This window comes from Tamandua tetradactyla, chromosome 20 (genome assembly GCF_023851605.1).
Source record: "Tamandua tetradactyla isolate mTamTet1 chromosome 20, mTamTet1.pri, whole genome shotgun sequence".
Lineage (NCBI taxonomy): Eukaryota > Metazoa > Chordata > Mammalia > Pilosa > Myrmecophagidae > Tamandua > Tamandua tetradactyla.
Window position 1 is genome coordinate 2,357,865 of NC_135346.1, and position 20,050 is coordinate 2,377,914.

The 20,050-nt window shown below is 41.6% G+C and overlaps 1 long non-coding RNA gene across 2 annotated transcripts in view; it reads left to right on the forward strand.

Moving 5' to 3' along the window:
• Positions 1-20,050, forward strand: part of LOC143664856 (uncharacterized) — a 28,197-nt gene that overhangs the window by 5,919 nt on the left and 2,228 nt on the right. Inside the window, exons 2-3 of one of the 2 annotated variants that reach the window (XR_013166624.1) lie at positions 16,180-16,264; positions 17,658-19,629. This is a non-coding gene — a long non-coding RNA (uncharacterized LOC143664856). Of the gene's footprint in view, positions 1-16,179; positions 19,630-20,050 lie in introns of both variants that reach the window. The other variant, XR_013166623.1, reaches the window with a different exon arrangement.

Genomic DNA, 20,050 nt, shown 5'->3' on the forward strand with positions numbered 1-20,050 from the left:
TTGGCATTGATTTCTTAGGTATCATACCAAGACAAGAGAAGCAAAAGGAAAAAAGTAGAAAAAAAGGAATTCACTAAAATTTTGTATGTTGAAGGACATTACCAAGACAGTGAAAAGATAACCTGCAGAATGGAAGAAAATATTGCTAACTATATATTGATAATGGCTTAATATTCAGAATATATAAAGGATGCTTACAGCTCATCAACAAAAAGAAATATAACCCAATTTAAAAAGGGTAAAGAACTTACAAAGACACATCTCCAAAGAAGATATAGAAAAGGCACCTGAAAAGATGCTCAACATTATTGGTTATCAGGGAAATGTAAATCAACACCACAATGGGATCACACATTTGTGGAAAGTCCTTTTGTCTGATGGGCACGATTCCAGTGCCCTACATAGAAAACCAACAAGAATGTTGTGAAATCTGTATAAACAGAACCACTGCCAGTCTGGACTAAAAGGGACAAATTGGAGGAAAAATAACTTGAAGCAGAATCATGGAAGCTTAGGTCTGAAGCCAAGAAACCTCAGGCCAGGAGAGCGGACCCACCCAAGCACTTAGAGAGTGTGTGTTTGGCCTGAAGGCAGAGGGTGGGCTTTCCACCTTGATGTTCTGGGAGGGTTGTGCCTCATGCCTTGGAGTGTGGAGCACATTCCGTGGGGAATGGGGAGAGCCTGGTTGCCACCACATTGTTTTAGATGGGTTGAGCATGTGCCCCAGAGATGGCAGAGTGCCCAGTTATGGCCCTAAAGCTTGGAGAGGGTGGAGCTGAGAAAGAGATGGTTTCCCCAGTGTCTTCCAAGAAGACACTGCAGAGGCCCTTGGAAAGGATGGGACTGTTGCTTTCTAAAGCCCTGAAGATAAATGACTCTCAGACTTTGAAATCTAATGGAGTTTGCCCTGCATGTTTTTAGAACTGTTGTGTCCAACGACTCCTATTTACCTTATAATTTCTCCCTGTGGCAATGGAAACATATATCCTATGACTGTCCCTCCTTTGTATATTTGCAGTGATGACTTGCTCTGAGTTTCACAGGTCTAGAGCCAGAGGGGAATTTTGCCTTAGGACAGACCAGGTCTGTAGCAGACTTTGACAATAGTTTGTACTGTTTCTGATTTAGTTTTGTATTTGTATTGTCACTGAAATGGTTTAAGGCTTTGTGATACCACAATGGAATGAATGTATTTTGTTTATAGAAAAAACATGTCTTTTTGGAGGTCCAGAGGGTGGAATGTGCTGGTTTGAATCTATTATATACTCCAGAAAAGCCAAGTTTTAATCCTGACCCAATCATGTGGAAATAACCCTTTCTTTTAATCCTGATTCAATACTGTAGGTTGGAAAATGTTGATTAGACTATCTCCACAGATATGTCGCACACCCAGTTGTGTGTGTGACCTTTTGATTAGATGAAGATGTGACTTCACTCATTCTGGATGGTCTTGATTAGTTTACTGAAATCCTTTAAAAGAAGAAACATTTGGGAGAAATGAGAGCCAACAGAGAACCAACAGAAACTTCTGAGCTTACAGAGAGAGCAGAGACACAGATATTTGGATATGGTTGGAGCCCAACAGACATTGCCATGTGCCTTCCCATGAGATGTTAAGCCAGCCAGAACCTGGAGAAAGCCAAGGGAAAAGAAAAGATGAAACCAGCCCCAGATAAGGAAAGTGAGGAGCCCTCACAGAGACAGAGGCTGAAAACAGTGGAACCCAGGAGCAAGGGACCAACAGATGCCAGTCACATGATTTCTAAGCTGACAGAACTGTTCCTGAAACATTGGCCTTTCTTGAATTAAGGGATATCTTTTCCTGGAGGCCTTAGTTTGGACATTTTGTTGGCTTAAAACTGTAAACTTTTAATGTATTAAATTCCCCTTTTTAAAAGCCATTCCAGTTCTGGTTTATCACATTCCAGCAACTTACAAACTAAAACACCCCCGATGGGAACAAGAGCTGTGGCAAGACATATGGGACACCAGCCAGCGACAAAAGATAATGGTCTATCATGTCCCCAACCATACACCATACCCATAACATACTACCTGGGAATGTTGAGGCAAACACCCTCGCTCGAGTCTGGAGCCTCACTAATGAAACATAAGAAGCATCATTTCTAGCTACCCATCAAGCACCAGCAACTTCAAGACATCACGAGGGAGTGCTGTCATGCTCCCTACAACCACTGCATTGATTGCTCCATCATATGGGACACATTGGCTGATCACGGTCTCCAGTGACCCGGTGGCAACTGGAATACATCAGCTCCCTACTGCTCTCAGAAGGGGCAAGGTATGTATTCATCCTGGTAGACACTGCCATGGGACTGCTGTTAGCTTTTCCGGTGGGGAAAGCTAATCAGTGAGCCACCATCAGCTGTCTAGAAAGGGTAAGCACCCTCTATGCAATTGCCTACAAAAATAGACAGTGGTTGGGCGATGCCTTTCACTAGGAAAATGGCCAAAGCATGAGCTATCGGCTGTGATGTAATGTGAACTTTTCATCTACCCTATAACGCTACAAGTGTAGGACTTATAGAAAGAATAAATCGCCTCTTAAAGGAATACTTAAAAAATGATAAGAATTCCTTACAACAATGGACTAAAAGGCTTTTTCAGACTCTAACCCATCTAACCTGTACAGGAGTTGCTGCAGCCCCAGGTCCTATTGAAATGCTAACAGCAGGACCCATGCAAGCCCTAAGGACACAAATTAAAGGGCCAGTAGCTTTATAGCCTAAGGCCTATGCCTCAGAACATGCAGATAGGGGAAAATGAGGTCCTTTGGCCTTGGTGTGGTTGGGAATCTTAAGCCCATTTGGAACAGGAGTCACCCCAAACATTGTAATATGGCCACAATTTATATATATTTAAAAAAACCTGTTAAATTTTTTATCACCAATCAGGGGCCTCATATTCCTGTAGGAACCTTATGTATAACTATGTGAACCCTTCTTATGCGCAGAATAATGATATATGTCAAAGTGATGTAAGTCTCAAGATTTACAGGGGAGAATATCTGGTATTTAAAACCTCCTCACGATATCCCTTTACCTGGTACCTTACTATCTTCCAGTGAACTCTTGCATGTATATTATTAAATCAACAAAATTTACCCTGTATTTTCTCCCATAAACATCTTTCTTTTCTCCCATACTGGTCTAGGGAACACCTTTCTACATTGAGCTTCAGTGATAACTCATGTCCACAATTGAAGCCAATGTTGAGTTTGCATGGATTTGCCATCTTTGAGTACTACCAGACTTCCTTAGACCTTAGCTCCTGCTAACTGAACGATGTAGAATACCCTCTTGTCAAATTTGACCCTGGTGTATTGTGGCAGAATTTGACACACCAACAAATCTTGAGTGAGACTTCTCTTTTAAGACAGAAATCCACCTTGCCATCTCATAATGAGACCTAGGCTTATATCTTTTCCCTTGTGAGGGAAAAAGTAAATAAGCCCTGGCTTATTAGGGTATGCTGCACATGAGGGAATAGGATGGATAACACGTGTTCTAGTTTGCTAGCTGCCGGAATGCAATATACCCAGAAATAGAATGGCTTTTAAAAATGGGAAATGAATAAATTGCTAGTTTACAATTCTAAGGCCAAGAAAATACCCCAATTAAAACAAGTCTGTAGAAATATCCCATCTAAGGCATCCAGGGAAAGATATCTTGGTTCAAGAAGCCAATGAAGTTCAGGGTTTCTCTCTTAAGTGAGAAGGCACATGGTGAACATGGTCAGTGTTTCTCTCTCATCTGGAAAGGCATGTGGTGAATATGATACCATCTGCTAGTTTTCTCTCCTGGCTTCATGTTTCTTGAAGCATCCTGGGAGATATTTTCCTTCTTCATCTCCAAAGGTCACTGATTAGTGGACTCTCTGCTTCTTGTGGCTATGTCATTCTGTTTTGCTCTCTCTGAATCCCGCATTCTCCAAAATGTTTCCGCTTTTATAGGATTTCAGTAAACTAATCATGACCCACCCAAATGGGTGGAGACATGTCTCCACCTAATCCATCTTAATAACCACTCATGATTGAGTCGCATCTCCAAGAACATGATCTAATTACAGTTTCAAACATACAGTACTGAAGAAGGATTAGAAGAAATGGCTGCCTTTACAAAATGGGATTAGGATTAAAACATGGCTTTTCTAGGGTACATACATCATTTCAAACCAGTACAACATGGAAACAATGACCTTAGGCCATCTTGCCCCTTTCTGCTTGGAATATCTTAATATGAACCAAGATATGGGGTGGTTACCCTCAGAAGTGTATAATTTTACCACTAAAATACAAAATGATGGCCTTTTTCATGGCAAAGTGCCTCCAACAGGCATGGAGTATATGCCTCTGCTGTGGGGTAACTATGAATCTGTGGGTAATATGGATGGCTTTACATGCTGGTTTGAAGCTATTATGTACCCCAGAAAAGCCATGATCTTTTAATCCAATCTTGTGGGGCCAGATCTATTGTGGGAAGAACTTTTTAATTTGGTTGTTTCCATGGAGATTTGCCCATGCCCATTCAAGGTGGGTGTTAGCTTACTCGAGTCCTTTAAGAGGGGAACACTTTGGAGAAAGATCAGGCATAGATATCTGGAGATGCAGAAGGAATTGAGAGAGCCATTTGAACCCAGAAGCCAGGAGAGGACTGCAGACATTGTCGTGTGCTTACCCATGTGTGTTGGTTTGAAAGAATTTGTGTACCCTAGATAAACCATGTTTTAATCATAATCCAATTTTGTGGAGGCAGCCATTTCTTTTAAGCGCTGTTCAGCACTGTATGTTGGAAGCTTGATTAGATTATCAAGCACAGAATGTAGCCCACCCAATTGTGGATATTAACTTTTGAATAGAGAGAGCTATGACTTCACCCATTCCAGGTGGGTCTTGACTAGTTTACTGGAATATTTTAAAAGAGGAAGCATTTTGGTGAAAGCTTGAGAATGACAAGATAGGTACTAGAATTAACAGAGCCCATGCAGCCAGAGACCTTTGGACATGAAGAAGGAAAACGCCCCTGGGGGAGCTTCAAGAAACTCGAAGCTGGGAGAGAAAGCTTGCAGATGCCTTTCCAGTTGAGAGAGGAACCCTGAACGTCATTGGCCTTCTTGAACGAAGGTGTCTTTTTCTGGATGCCTTAGATTGGACATTTCTATAGTCCTGCTTTAGCTGGGACATTTTCATGCCCTTAGAACTGTGGACTTGCTACTTAAGAAATTCCCCCTTTTAAAGGCTGTTCTTTTTCTGATATATCGCATTCTGGCAGTGGCAAACTAGAACACCATGCGACAGAAAAATCCCAGACATGATCAGACTTTCTTGAGTGAAGGTAACCTCTTGTTGGTGCCTTAATTTGGATATTTTCATGGCCTTAGAATTGTAACTTAATAAATCCCCTTTATAAAAACCAATCTATTTCTGGTATATTGCATTTTGGCAGCTTATTTTCCTTTCAATTGGACATCACACTGTACTTGGGGGAAGCTGTATGTCCCTGCCACATTATGTAATTCTTTACTACACATTCCTAGCCATTGGGAATTGGTTAAATCTAGACACTGAGTGAAGCATACCCCATGTTGGTTGTCCTTTAGCTATTCTTGCCCCAAGGGGAACTGCAGTGGTTGTGAAAAGCCTTCTAACAGCCTTACCTAACCCTACAGCTCACATGCTTAATGAATCTAAATTAGCAATATCATTGTTAAATGAAGAGACCACACAATTATGGAAAGTAGTCTTACAAAACAGAATGGCTTCAAACATTTTAACTGCTGTACAGCGGAACCTGTGCCCTTATAAACACAAAATGTTATATATTTTCCTGGTCACTCGCATCATATTTCACAAGCTTTACGCCATATTCAGAAGCACATACACAGCATTAATCAACAGTATCTACTGTTTTAGCTTGCTAGTGCTGCCAGAAATGCAATATACCAGAAGTAGGTTGGCCTTTATAAAAGGATTTTATTGTTACACGTATACAGTTCTAAGTTCATAAAAATATTCAAACTAAGGCATCCAGAGAAAGATACCTTGACTCAAGAAAAGCCAATCTGGGAAGGCACATGGCTGGCATCTGCTGGTCCTTTGGTTTCAAACAGCTCCCCTGGGGCATTTTCTTTCTGCATTTCCAAATGCATCTGCCTGTGTCAGTTCTCTAGCAACTGTGTTTTCTCCAAAATGTCTTTTTTACAGGATTCCAATAAACTAATTAAGACCTAACTTGAATGGGCAGAGTCACATCTGCATCTAATCAAAAGGCCACATCCACAACTGAGTGTGTCACATTTTCATGGAAATAATCTAATCAAAAGGTCACACCTACAATTCAGTGGGTCTATCTCCATGGTGACAATCCAGTCAAAGGTTTCCACACTACGGTATTGAATCAGGATTAAAGGACATGACTTTTCTGGGGTACACACACTTAACCAACACATATACAGGTTTCCTTTCTACTTGGTTTAATTCTCATACTCAGACTTGGAGATACTTCTTTATAGAAGTATCTGCCCTATATGTTGGATTATTACTACTCTGTTGTCTTTTACATTGTTGTGGTATAGGAATGTAATGCTTGTCCCGTGGTCAATGCAGTCTGTTACAGGGGTGGAGTGTAGCAGCTGAATGCCCAGGTCCCTTCCTAAATGACCTGTAAGAAATGACCTTTAGACAAGGACAAAGGTCAAGAAAGTAAACAATGTCCCCAGAGTGGGAAGAATGTAACCATGGATGTAAAAATAGCATTGATTGTATCTTAGTCTTAAACACTAATCCTAGTAAAACATCAGGTCTTATGACCTTTTTTGGTTTGCTAAAGCTGCCAGAATGCAATATACCAGAAATGGATTGGCTTTTATAAAGGGGATTTCTTATGTTACAAATTACAATTCTAAGGCCATGGAAATGTTTAAATTAAGGCACCAACAAGAGGATACATTCTTGGAGGAAAAGCAGCACCTGGGTTCCTCTGTTAAATAGAAAGGCACATGACAATGTCTGTTGGTTTTCCTGAGTTGGTTTCAAAATGGTTCTCTCAGCTCCTGTGAGTCCTTCTGGCTTGTGCTGCAGGGCTTTCCTTCTACATCTCCAAACCATCTGTGTCTAGGCATCTGCTGTCTATATTGGCTTTCCAAGCATCTGTCTGCTCTCTCCAAATATCTCCCTCTTGAAGGACTCTAGTAAGTGGATTATGACCCAACTTGAATGGGCGGGGTCACATCTCCACCTAATCAAAACTTGATTACCCAAACTTGATTGGGCCACATCTCCACGGAGACAACCCAGTCAAAAGGTCCCACCCAACAACAGGTGTGCCCCCACAAGACTTATCCAGAAGAACATGGCTTTTATGCCTAACGGTTCCAAATAAGCACCAGTCCCTTTAAGGATTATACTAGAGACCCTATGTCCTCATACTATATGGAATGTATTTGTTTTAAAACCACATAAAACCCACCCCACCCCCAGCCTCCTAGTCCTTGAAGGCTGCTAAATCTCTGGAACTGCCACCACTGGAGAACCTCACCTGTTAGTAAGTCCCAGTAGATCTGTGTCTACCTCTTTGCTGGGCATGTTTTTCAGTCTTGCAGCAGCCCTTGTCTGTACTCTGTATGAACTTTGTCTGGGCCCACACACACATATACACACAGACACACACACACACACACATACACACACAGGGTGAGCATATGAGAGAGAGATAGGGAAGCAGTCCTGGCAGATGCTAGCAATCAGTGGATTTGGGTGAAGGATTTATAATTGCTTGTCATGCTGTTACAGTTTTTCTGGGTGTTTGAAATTTTTAATGAAAAATCATTTTAAAATTGAAAAAAGAAATCCTAGGAAGGGAGACTCTTTTAGTGCCATTGGCATGGGCATTCATCTAAAGACCAGTCAGAGACAGGCATGGGTGCAGACACATTTTGCTGAGACTTGAGCACCCCAAATTTGGGCTCAGAGGCCCTTCCCATGGTGACAGGCTCTGTGCAGGGGGTGTTTGTGTCTGAAGCTGATGTGTCCTGTGCTCCAGGTTCTTGTGCTGCCTGGTTCTTCCAAGGTTTTGCTCAAGGGCAGAGATAAGAAGCAGCAGCACTGGGCACATCAAGCACTGGGCACCCAGCCTTGGCTGGTGTGGGGAATATTGGGCTATGGAGGCAGATTAGATTACCCCCACCCAACCCAGGGATCCAGAAATTACTCCCCAATGTCACATTTCTTTCATGGAACTTCTGAGGAGAAATGGAAGAGAAGCTGTTCTGCTCCAGGCTCAGTCCTCTGTGACCCAGATGTCTCGGGCATGTTTTCCTCAACCCTTTCCCTGAGCATGTGTGGCCTTGCCAAGGAGGACCCACTATTTAAATGTACCAGGGCCTCACCCCTGAAACCAAAGGCTGGAGTCATTCAGGTGCTGGAGGCAAGACTGCCATGACTGGCTGGGTTGGGGAGCTTGGCTCCCACCCCACTGTGTTTGTGGGTCTTAGATAGCCCTGTCTCCGTAATGCTCAATTTTACCTACAAGCAGATTCTCATAATATCAGTTACATTAAAATTGCAATAGATTCTCTCCAAACATTTTTCTCTCTCTGCTCCAATCTCTTTTTTTCCTGACATATAGTCTTTTTTCTTTTGTCACTGAGGAACTACAATGATTCCCCTCTGTCTACAGTCAGCTGAGAAATAAATTAAGCTACAAGGCAACAAAGGCTTTAATTTAGGGGTCTTAGAATTGCAGTTCGGGCAGCATAGGTTCAGGTAGCATCCCAAATCCTCTTCCAGAATGCCACTTCCAGGCAAGGGTTCGTAAAGGAAAAGATTAGACAAGTTGTGGTTGGTGGATATTTGGGGTCCTTTGGGTTATACAGTTAACTGAGTTTTTTATTTTGTGGTTTGTATCTATTGTCTTGATATACTTAGGGCTTTGAGGAACATTGTTAGCTTGAGAGTTTGCATGCTTTGGTAGTTTGTGATATCGGGCTGAGACCTGCATAAGAGGAACCTCCAGAACGTCCTCCCTACTCCGTATAAAATCTCTTAGCTATTGTAGTCTATTTTGTTTTATTTCTTTTAACACTGCAAACAATGTGTTTCCAAGTCTCTTCCATGACACATCAGAAAACTATCATAGTCTTACCCAGTCATCCATATTTCTGACGTATGGAAGCCTTCCTCCTCATAGGAACGTGCAATATCATCTTCTATTTTCATTAGTTTCAACTACTTTTCCTCATAATATGCTAGCCCAGAGCCCTCTTGTTTCAAATGTTCGGCTTCATAAATGATTTTTTTTCACGTTGGAAAGGGTTTAAATGGAAATAATTATTATATTTAATATTGAAAGTGTTTTACACTGAACCATTGGAACAATTTCCCTTAAATTTGATGATTTCTACTAACTAAATTGAATGCAGTTTTTTCCTCAGATATCCTTAAGAAGACAAGTAGACAAAAAAAAAAAAATGCACATATCACTCCATAGTAAATTTCAGGAAGGGTTTCTAGGTCATGGTCTTGTCTTCTGCCCCAGGCCACAGACATTCTCACAATGCCCTCATTATTGTCTCAGGAGAAAAGAAAAGTTGGCTCTCTTAAAGCTGAGCTTCTCCAACCTGATTGTGCATAGAACCATCTGGGACCTTGAGCGATATTGTTGCTTGGGCCCCAAACTGGATCATTCTTATCAAAATCTCTGGAGAAGGGAGCCTCCAAAGGATGGCACAATTCTCTCCTGGTACTTTTAATAGGCACCCAGGGCTTGACTCAGTTTCAAAAGCGCCCACCTCCTTGGAATACTATGAGATAGGGAAGTCCAAGGAGTCCCTGCACTCAGGTGCAGATCAGCTCAATGCTTACCTTGTTAGCTTTAATGCAGCAAATCTCAACCCAGAATGCACACAGGGAGCTTTTCACAAGGTCCTGGGACTCAACACGGAATAATTGAGTTTTAGAGACTGGGGTTGGCCTTTGAAAGGCCTTCCTGGGGATTCCAGTGTAAAGATAGAACTGGGAAGCTATTTTGATTAGTGTCTTAGTTTGTTAAATGCTGCCAGAATGCAATATACCAAAATGGAATGGCTTTTAAAAAGGGAATTTATTGTTATAAGTGTACAGTTCCAAGGCCATAGAAATGTACAAACTAAGGCATCCAGTGAAAGATAAATTGACTCAATAAGGGCCAATGTCTGTCACATGGGAAGGCATGTGGCTGGTGTCTGCTGGTACTTGTTCCAGGTTCCATTGCTTCCAGCTTCTGATGCCACAGGTCTCCTCCCTAAGCATCTGTAGGACTTCACTCTGCTCCTCCAGGACACAGCTCTGGGTTCTGGCTTTTCAGCATCTCATGGGAAGGCACATGGCAATGTCTGCTGGGCTCTGCATCTCCAAACGTCCTTGTCTAGGTGTCTGCTCTCTCTGTCAGCACTCCAAGCATATCCACATGTCTGCATCTCTGTTGGCTCTGAAGCAGCTGTCTAGCTTCTGACAGCTCTCTCAGCTCCTGGCATCTCCTGGGGCTTTTGCGTTTCCAAACATCTGTGTCTGCATCTGCATCTGAGGCTTCTCCAAAATGTTTCCCCTTTTCAAGGACTCTGTTAAACCAATCAAGACCTACCTTTAATGGGCAAAGTCACATGTCCATCTAATCAAAAGGCCACACCTACAACTGAGTGGATCAATCTCCATGGGAACAACCTAACCAAAGGTTTTCACCCTAAACAATAGGTTTACCCCTGTAAGATGGATCAGGAGTAAAACATGGCTTTTCTGGAGCACCTAACAGTTCCAAATTGGCAAAATTGGATTATAGTCTAGTGGGAGAGCTGGACTTGAGCACGGAGTTACATTGAACTGTAATATGAGTTCATTAAGGTGAAGAATAGAATACCAGTAAGAACCCATAAGGAATGTCACCTTCTGAGAAGGACTTCTATGCAAAAGGGTGATGGATAACTGAGCAGTGAGTATGAGCTTGCTTGATGAAGGGCATTTTGGGTGATGGGAGAAAAGCAGCTTACAGAGAAGGAGGAAAGTCTTCAAGGCAAAATTGTGATTGGTGTATCAGGAAATAAGAGAAGCATGGAGCATGGTACTAGGAGAAAATTTAGCTTGATCTGAATTGTCAAACAGACTTGGAATGGAAATGTCTAATCTGTAAAGTCCATTTTAGATCTGGTCTGCACACCAAGGACAGTGTAAGCAGGGACATCCATTAGAATGGATCCATGGACGTGACCCTTAATACCTTGACTATTTTAATTGCTGCATGAAAACAAAAAGCCAGCTAATTCAACATGCAATTAGAAGCTAGGATTTTGAGAGTTTTGCTTTAGTGGAAGCTGTTAGTAAAAGTGAAAAAGAATTCAGGATTGTTTCTTCATTTCTGCTTTGGAAATAGCCTGGATGGAATTGCCATTCATACCCAGGGAGAAAAGGAGTGGGATCTGGGTATGACACTGGGTGTGGAGACTCTGAGGCTCTGAGTAGAGGGTCCTACTACACATGGAGGGGAAGGTGACCTGAGCTTACCATCTGCCTGCAAGAAAACAATGGGGTCTAGCCTGGAGGTAAAGATGTGAATATTGGGTGATCTTAGCATTTGATGGGGAGAGGGGCCACATGGGCAGATTTTTTAAAGGTGGTTTCTTAGAGATCTGTATGGGGACAGATTGGAGATGTGTAGTGGTGAGAAGAGAGTTTAGTTAGGGAGGTCCCTAGCTATAATGGCATCAGAAGTGTAGGCCTGTAAGTTTGTGGAAATGAAGAGAAGTTAATTTTGTTGATACCATGGAAATAACCCAGGATTACTCCTAGGCCAGTACATATTGAGTTTGAGGTGATTTAAGAAGATACTTCTGTAAAGCCCCTTCCTTGTATTCTCAGATTCCATGATGATAAAGGTCATAAATCTGGAGGATTGCTTAGAGTGAGGTGGATGGTTCTCAAAGCTTGATGTTATTCTAAGTTGAGTCCATAAGAACACCCTGGAGATTCTGAAGATGACAGAATAATCTAACATTATTGTCCCCAACATTCTTGTATACTCAACACTATCCATCTCTTTCCCCATTTTTGGTGAGATCTTGTTATGGACAGTCAAGTGTAGCAAAAAGGGAACAGGAGATCCGTTTTTTAATTATACTCACATATCCTAGAGATGAAGTTACAGCACCCTTGCATGGCTGCATGGGAGAATGCATCAGGAGCTTGAGAACTCAACCAAGCAGTTAGGGAGCCAAAGAAAAACATGTGAACCTGGGGTCTATGCCTTTTATATCATTATAGGGTGGAGCTTTAGTGGTTGGTCAGTCAAATATATGAGTTTGGGGTGTTTGTTTGAATTTGGCACCCTCACAAACAGGACAGGGCTCCAGACTAGTTGGAAAGCGAGTCTTGGGGTGCTTTGTCTGACAAGGAAATTTTAGGAATTCACTGTGGGGAAAGGACACTAATTAGTACCCTGTGGGTTTTTGCAAGAGAGATCTGGTGTGCTGGTTTGAAAGGATGTATGTACCCTAGAAAAGCTATGTTTTAATCCTAATACCATTTTGTAAATGCAGCCGTTTCTTCTAGTCCCTACTCAGTACTGCATGTTGGAAACTTTCATTAGATTATCTCCATGGAGATGTGACTCTATCAAGTGGGTTTTAAACTCGATTAGGTGGAGGTATGTCCAGGTGGGTCTTGATTGCTTTACTGGAATCCTATATAAGAGGAAACATTTTGGAGAAGGGTTGAGAATCTGAGAGAGCAGAGAACGCTGCAGCACCACGAAGCAGAGAGTCTACCAGCCAGTGACTTTTGGAGATGAAGAAGGAAAATGCCTCCTGGGGAGCTGGAGAGAAAGCTAGCAGATGATGCTGTGTTCAGCATGTGACCTTCCAGCTGAGAGAGAAATGCTGACCATGTTTGCCATGTACCTTTCCACTTGAGAAAGGAAACCCTGAACTTCATCGGCTTTCTTGAATCGAGGTATCTTTCCCTGGATGCCTTAGATTGGACATTTCTACAGACTTGCTTTAATTGGGACATTTCCATGGCCTAAAACCTGTTAACTTGCGACTTATTAAATTTCCCTTTTTAAAAGCCATTCTGTTCCTGTAGTTTGCGTTCTGGCAGCTAGCAAATGAGAGCATCTGGGTTGGGTGAGGTATCATTGACCAAGTGTAGGTCTTGGATTCGCTTCTCTTTACACTTATGTCCATTTGTTCCATCTATTATCACCCCCTTCTGTTCTTCCCTCTGATTCTCTTCAACTCTGTCTTCGGTGAAGACAGAAGCGCTGTTCTCCTTCTTTCCTCCACCCCTTCATCCCTTCTTTTAACCTAAGCCTTTCATAGAGGGTTTCATGCTCACCACCACTGTCCATGACCACTCTCTCACCCTCAGCCAACTGAAGCCTGCTCTGTTCTCTTAACCCTTCATTCAGCCCATCCAGTCTCCTCAAGTCACAAATAATCCTCACATGCCACACTCAAACACATCACTGACCCTTTAATTTAGGACAATGAAATTGGGAGTTAGAGGCAGTTTATTTTAGGAATGTTACAACCTTTCCTTTTTCAGTTGGGAATGTGGAGGCCCAGAGATCCTAGGAATTACTACCCAAGTTATCTCTAGGTGACCCTGTTCCAGTTACTCAAACTCTTGTCTAGATGCTGTGTTGAAGGTATATTCCAGATGAAACAAAGATTCCACACCAGATTATCTTGAATTTATCAAAAGGGGACTTTGTGTGGTGGTTCTGACTCAGTCACACCAAGGCTTTTAATAGTGGCTGAAGCCCCATGAGGTTCAGAGACTGCTCCCAATGGACAGGAGAAAACACATTTCTAACTTTGGGGCCTCTGTACTCACCTGAATTCCAGCAGCAAAGAGTAAATGCCAGCTCTGCCCTCTGTTGAATTAGGCCCTGTGGCTGCAGAGAAAGTCGCAGGACAAAATATTTTCAGGAATAAAAATGGGGACCTTTAGAGGAGGCCCTGTGTATTTATTGGAGGAACATTGGATTTTATCTTGTATTTGTTTTCACAAGCATTTTACAGCCCTTAACATATGTACATTGGACTCTCCTATGTTCCTTCCAAATATTAACTCATTGAGTTCTCATAGCAAGCCTGATGACTGGTATTCTTACTGTTCTTACTTCATAGAGAAGGAAAGAGGCATGGCATGGTTTACCTTTACTGGGGCCCACAGTTTTTTGCTTTTTTTTCAGAACTGGTAACAAAAACTAGCACTCTGGCTCCTAAGTTTATGGTCACATGCTGCTTCTGAATTGCTCAATGGTAACTTCCTTCAAAGATTTCTATCCAGAAATTTTCTAGCTAGCAAATTTTGTAGAGAAAAAAAGTAGATTCGAGGTTATCAGGGGATAAAGGAAGGGGTTTGTGGTTTTTTGGTCGGTACAGTGTTTGGAAATTTTGGAAATTTTTAAATAAAATTTTTTAATCTTGATTTTAACTGGAGAATATGCTTTACTTTTTCATCTTCATCATTGGGTTTTGCATATCTAGAAGTTTTAGGTCCTTTTAATATCTCCAGTTATTTCCTCATGCTCATGCTTCCTCTGTATACTTGACTATAGGGAGTCCACTTATAAAGTCTATTTTAAAGGCCTTGCTACATATGTAGCATCTGTGTCATTTCTAGGTCTCCTGGTTGATTTTACTCCCATTTATGAATTGTATTTCTCTGCCTTCATTCATACTTGTTAATTTTAATTAGGAGGGAAGACATGAAATTTTCATTGCTGTGTCTCTTCACATAATTTTAGTCTTTATTCCGTGATGCAATTAAGTTACTTGGAAACTGTTTTAGTTTGTTAATGCTCCCAGAAATGCAATATACCAGAAATTGGTTGGCTTTTATACAGGGAATTTATTAAATCACAAGTTTACAGTTCTAAGGCCCTAAAAATGTCCATACAAATCATGCAGGGAAAGATAGTTCACTGAAGAAAGGCCAACCTGGGAAGGCACACGGATGGCATCTGCTGGTCCTTTGGCTTCTGGTTTCAAAACAGCTTCCCTGGGGGCATTTTCTTTCTGCATCTCCAAATGTCTCTCTCTGTGTCAGCTCTGAAGCTTTTTCCAAAATGGTTCCCTCTTAAAGGACTCCAGTAAGTGACCCCACCTTGAATGGGCAGAGACACATCTCTATGGAAATCAGCTAATCAAAAGGCCCTACCTACAATTGGGTGGGTCACATCTCCATGGAAACAACCTAATCATAAAGAGCACACCCAACAATGTTGAATCAGATTAAAGAACCTGGCTTTTTTGAGGGTAGACAACAGTTTCAAACCAACACATTTTGATCCTTTTGAGGTCTGTTTTGAATCTTTATTAGGATGGACCAAAAACAGCTTTTGTCTAAGGCTAATTTGGCCCCACTAGGGAGGCAATACCCTTCTGAGTACTTTGTTCAAAGGCCCTTAGGTTGGGAGTCTTTCTGCTCTGGCTGCTTGTATAGGAATTCCACCTGGCCGAGAGTAAGCCCCAGGAATCCTCCAGCCAGTTCCTTTCTGAAAGTTCTTCCCTGGCCTTGGCAGTTCCCTCCCACTCAAGCACTGATCTGTGCTCAGACAGGGGACCTTCTGCAGATCTCTGGAGTTATTTCTACTTTTCCCTGTTCAGCTCCCTCCTCTCTGGTACTTGCCATTGTGATAGCCCATGGCCTTCACCTACCAGACTTTGCAGCTCTCTGTGGGGAAAGGCTAGGCTCTGTTGGATTCCTTCTCTTTATACTTCAGCCTGTAAATTCTCTGCAGGTAATGAGCTGGGACATGTGTAGGGTTTACTTCATTGGTGTACTGGCCTCTAGGTCACTGGTCTGTGTTGCTGTTGTCCAGTGTCTGAAATCCATTGTATCCTATAGTTTGTCTTGCAATTTTATTTTATGCAAGAGGGAAATTCTGGAATTTGCTACTCCATTGGTGATAGAAATGGAAGCTTTGCTTTGATTTCCAAATAATTTCTTCATTATTAATTTGGGACAGAAATTCTTTACAACATCACATATTTTTCAGTTCAGTTCTTAGGATTGAGAGCATTAGATTTTTATGTTTATAAATGAAATTGTCTAATCTTTATTCACATTGAAGTTATTAAATGATTAACTCATTACAATTTCCTACTTCTCTCTTTTTAAATTAGACTGTGACACTTCAAAGTAAAATTACTAGATGTTCAGTGAATGTAAAGGAGGAAAATGAAACTCAGGGAACAGAGAAGCCTTTAGGTAACAATGTTCTTGGCACCATTTTTCTATTTTCTCTAAACTCTGTCTCACATCAGTCATCTTCGTGAACCCAACGTGCTTATCCAAGGCCCCAGACTGGGGCAGCTCTGTGATGACAGAGCCTATGCTTCAGCATTCCTGAGAACTCTCTGCCCTACCCACAAGTGATAGGAAGGTGAAAGTGTGATCCTGTATCAGAAGAGCTCTCTCAGGTCATATAGTTAGCATCAATGTCCTGTCAATATTATCTGAAATATATTTTAGATGTGCAGAAATAGTTCTATACTAATAGTTGGAGACTTCAATATATGATTTTGAATAATGGATAGTACATCTAGATAGAAAATGAGTAAGGAAATAGAGGACTTGAACACTGTAACCAATTAGACCTAACAGACATATTTAGAATACTCCACCACAAATCAGCAGAATACACATTCTTCTCTTGTGCACATGGATCCCTCTCTTAGGATACGACATAGGTGTTCTAGTTTGCTAGCTGCAGGAGTGCAACATACCAGAAATGGAATGGTTTTTAAAAAGGGAAGTTTAATAAGTTGCTAGTTTACAGTTCTAAGGCCGAGAAAATGTCCCAATTAAAACAAGTCTATAGAAATGTCCAATTTAAGGCATCCAGGGAAAGATATCCTGGTTCAAGAAGTCCAATGAAGTTCAGGGTTTCTCTCTCATCTGGAAAGGCACATGGTGAACACGGCATCATCTGCTAGCTTCTTCTCCTGGCTTCCTGCTTCATGAAGCTCCCCAGGAGGCATTTTTCTTCTTCATCTCCAAAGGTCACTGGCTGGTGGACTCTGCTTCTCGTGGCTGTGTCATTCTGCTCTGCTGTCTCTGAATCTCTTTCATTCTCCAAAATGTTTCCTCTTTTATAGGACTTCAGAAACTAATCAAGACCCACCCAAATGGGTGGAGACACACCTCCAGCTAATCCAGTTGAACAAGCACCCTTGATTAAATTACACCTCCCGGAGATGATCTCATTACAGTTTCAAACATCCAATACTGAACGGGGATTCGAAGAAACGGCTGCCTTTACAAAATGAGATTAGGATTAAACATGGCTTTTCTAGGGTACATACATCCTTTCAAACCAGCATGATATGCTAAGCCATAAATAAAGTCTTAATAAATTCTTTGTCTTTTTAAAAATATTTTTATTGTGAAATATAATACAGTGTAATGGTTTGGTTCATGTGTCATCTTGGCCAAGTGATGCTCAGATGTCTGGTTAGGCAAGCAATGGCCTGACCTTTGCTGCAGGGATATTTTGTAGCTGGTTGATAAACCAGAAGGCTGGTGTAGTAAATCATGTCAGTTTATTGCGTGTGTGGCTGATCACATCTGTGATCAACTAAGTGTGTCTCCCACCAACCAGATAATCCAATCAGATGAAAGCTTTTAAGGAAGGAGAGAGACGCTTTCCCTGCTTCTTCAGCCAGCGAGTCCCTCCTGGGGAGTTTGTCAAGAGCCTCCACGGGAGCCACCAGCTTCACAGCCTGCTGTATGGGCTTTGGGCTCATCCATTATCATAGCTGAGTGAGACACCTTTATAATTCTCATATATACAGATCTCTCCGGTTGGTTCTTTCTCACAACCTGTGAGTTTGATAATGTTTTGAGATGAAAATCCTCAACATATTAACCTTATCAATTCTCACCCCAAATATTTTAAATTATATTTTAATGAAACTTCAAATTAGATGTTCTGAACCTGACAAAATGAAGTAAAAGGAACTTAAAGTTAAAACAGACTGTTGTGGGGTGCACCGAAAGAAAGATCACACAATTCAAAACTGCAAGCCAATTTGGAATCTTTATTAGCCGGCCGGCGACTGCCTCAGAAACCTCCAAGAAGGAAGATTCAGAGAGCAGCCCCCAGAGGTTGTCAAGGTGAGCTTATAAAGGCTAAAATCATGTTGTGGTTTTGCAGTTGCCAGCAAGCAAGCGTGATCATAGAAGCAGAAGAATACCATTAGCTGTTGCCAAAACACATCCCGTTCCCTCGGTTTCCTAACATTGGTTATTGTTTAACTCTTGGGGACATTCCGCCCCAATCTTGTGGGGACTTTCCCTGCTTGGGCCTGATTGATTGCTCCTGGCCCTCCACACAAACAGGTAAGAATTTAAATATTTTTAAGGTAAAGTACACCAATGAAAAGGAGAATTATTGCACTAGATGGTAGAAGTTATCATGAGGCAACAATCAGTAGAAGATACATTTAAAGGAGTTAAGATCAACCCATCGTTTCGTCCCTCTACCCCAGGCTGGTTCTCAAACCATTGTTTTCAGGTGCTTCACCTCCCTTCAACTTCTGACTGTATCCAGTGGCCTGTATCACCTCCATGCAGATGAGTGCTGGAAATCTCAGTCTCAAATTAGAGTTCTAATTTTCCACTCTGACCTGCCCAGCCCTCATTTTCCTCAGTGCATGAAGTGCTATACCAACCCTGTCCCCTCCATCACCACTACCCTCCTGCAGCGCCATGACTCTCAGGAGTAGTTCAAATTTCTACTGGAATTGTTGGTCCCAAATTTAGTCTCCATAAAGCTTCCCTGCTGCTGCTTTCATGACATAAGCCATATCATGCCTCCCTGTCTCCCAATCCTTCTGGGGTATCGCAGAGTGGGATTTACTGAGACTAGGACCCCTAAGGACTTTAGGTTCCTCACTTCCCATAGCCTCTTTGAGTGCTAGCAGAGGCTGAGGGTAGCATGAGTTTATCATACTCATAAAGTTGTGATTCTTAACATATCAGCACTTTTAAATCTGTAAGAAAAGGAGCAATGTATAAAGCAAATAAATTTACTTCACTCATATGTATAAATATATGAGAGGTGAAATAAATATATAAGTAATCAAAAATGGCAAGTGAAACACTGTTGTACCTATCAACTTTCCAAAGAAGGAAATGCACAAAATTCGTTGCCGGTGCAGGTGAAGTTTGATGTTGTAGTACAAGTTAAAGAAACATTTGGAAAAACAATTCAATGTTCTGCATTAAGATATTGTGTTAGTTAGATTCAGTTGTCAACTTGGCCAGGTGAGCATACCTAGTCTTGTTGCTGTGGACATAAGCCGATGGTATGTGAACCTCATCTGTTGCTAATTACATCTGCAGTTGGCTAGGAGGCGTGTCTGCTGCAATGAGGGACGTTTGACTTAATTGCCTGGTGCTTAAATGAGAGAGCGCAATGTCTCACAGCCTAGCAGCTCGGCATTCCTCATCTCAGCACTCGCAGCTCAGCTCAGGCCTTTGGAGATGCAGAAAGAAGTCACCGCGGGGAAAGTTGTTGGAACCCAGGGGCCTGGAGAGAAGACCAGCAGAGACCATCTTGTGCCTTCCACGTAAGAAAGAACCTCAGTGGAAAGTTAGCTGCCTTTCCTCTGAAGAACCAACAAAATAAATCCCCTTTTATTAAAAGCCAATCCATCTCTGGTGTGTTGCATTCCGGCAGCTAGCAAACTAGAACAGACATGAAAGGTTTTGTTTAACAATTTGTAAGTTATCTTAGGAAAAATTACTTTCAGAGAACAATTCCTATGTAAGCATTTTGTTTCAGATTATATAAATTTTCATTTGTTACAAATTATAAATTAATTTAACATTTAGAATTTTAACACAATATAATTATTCAATATTGGGCAATTTTATGGTATAATTAACTTGATAGAATATTAAACTCTTTGGTCAGAGTCCATTTATATTAAAGCCCTTTAGATATTTCAAATGGTTTTAATACAGTAAACTGCTTAATGAGGTTATTGC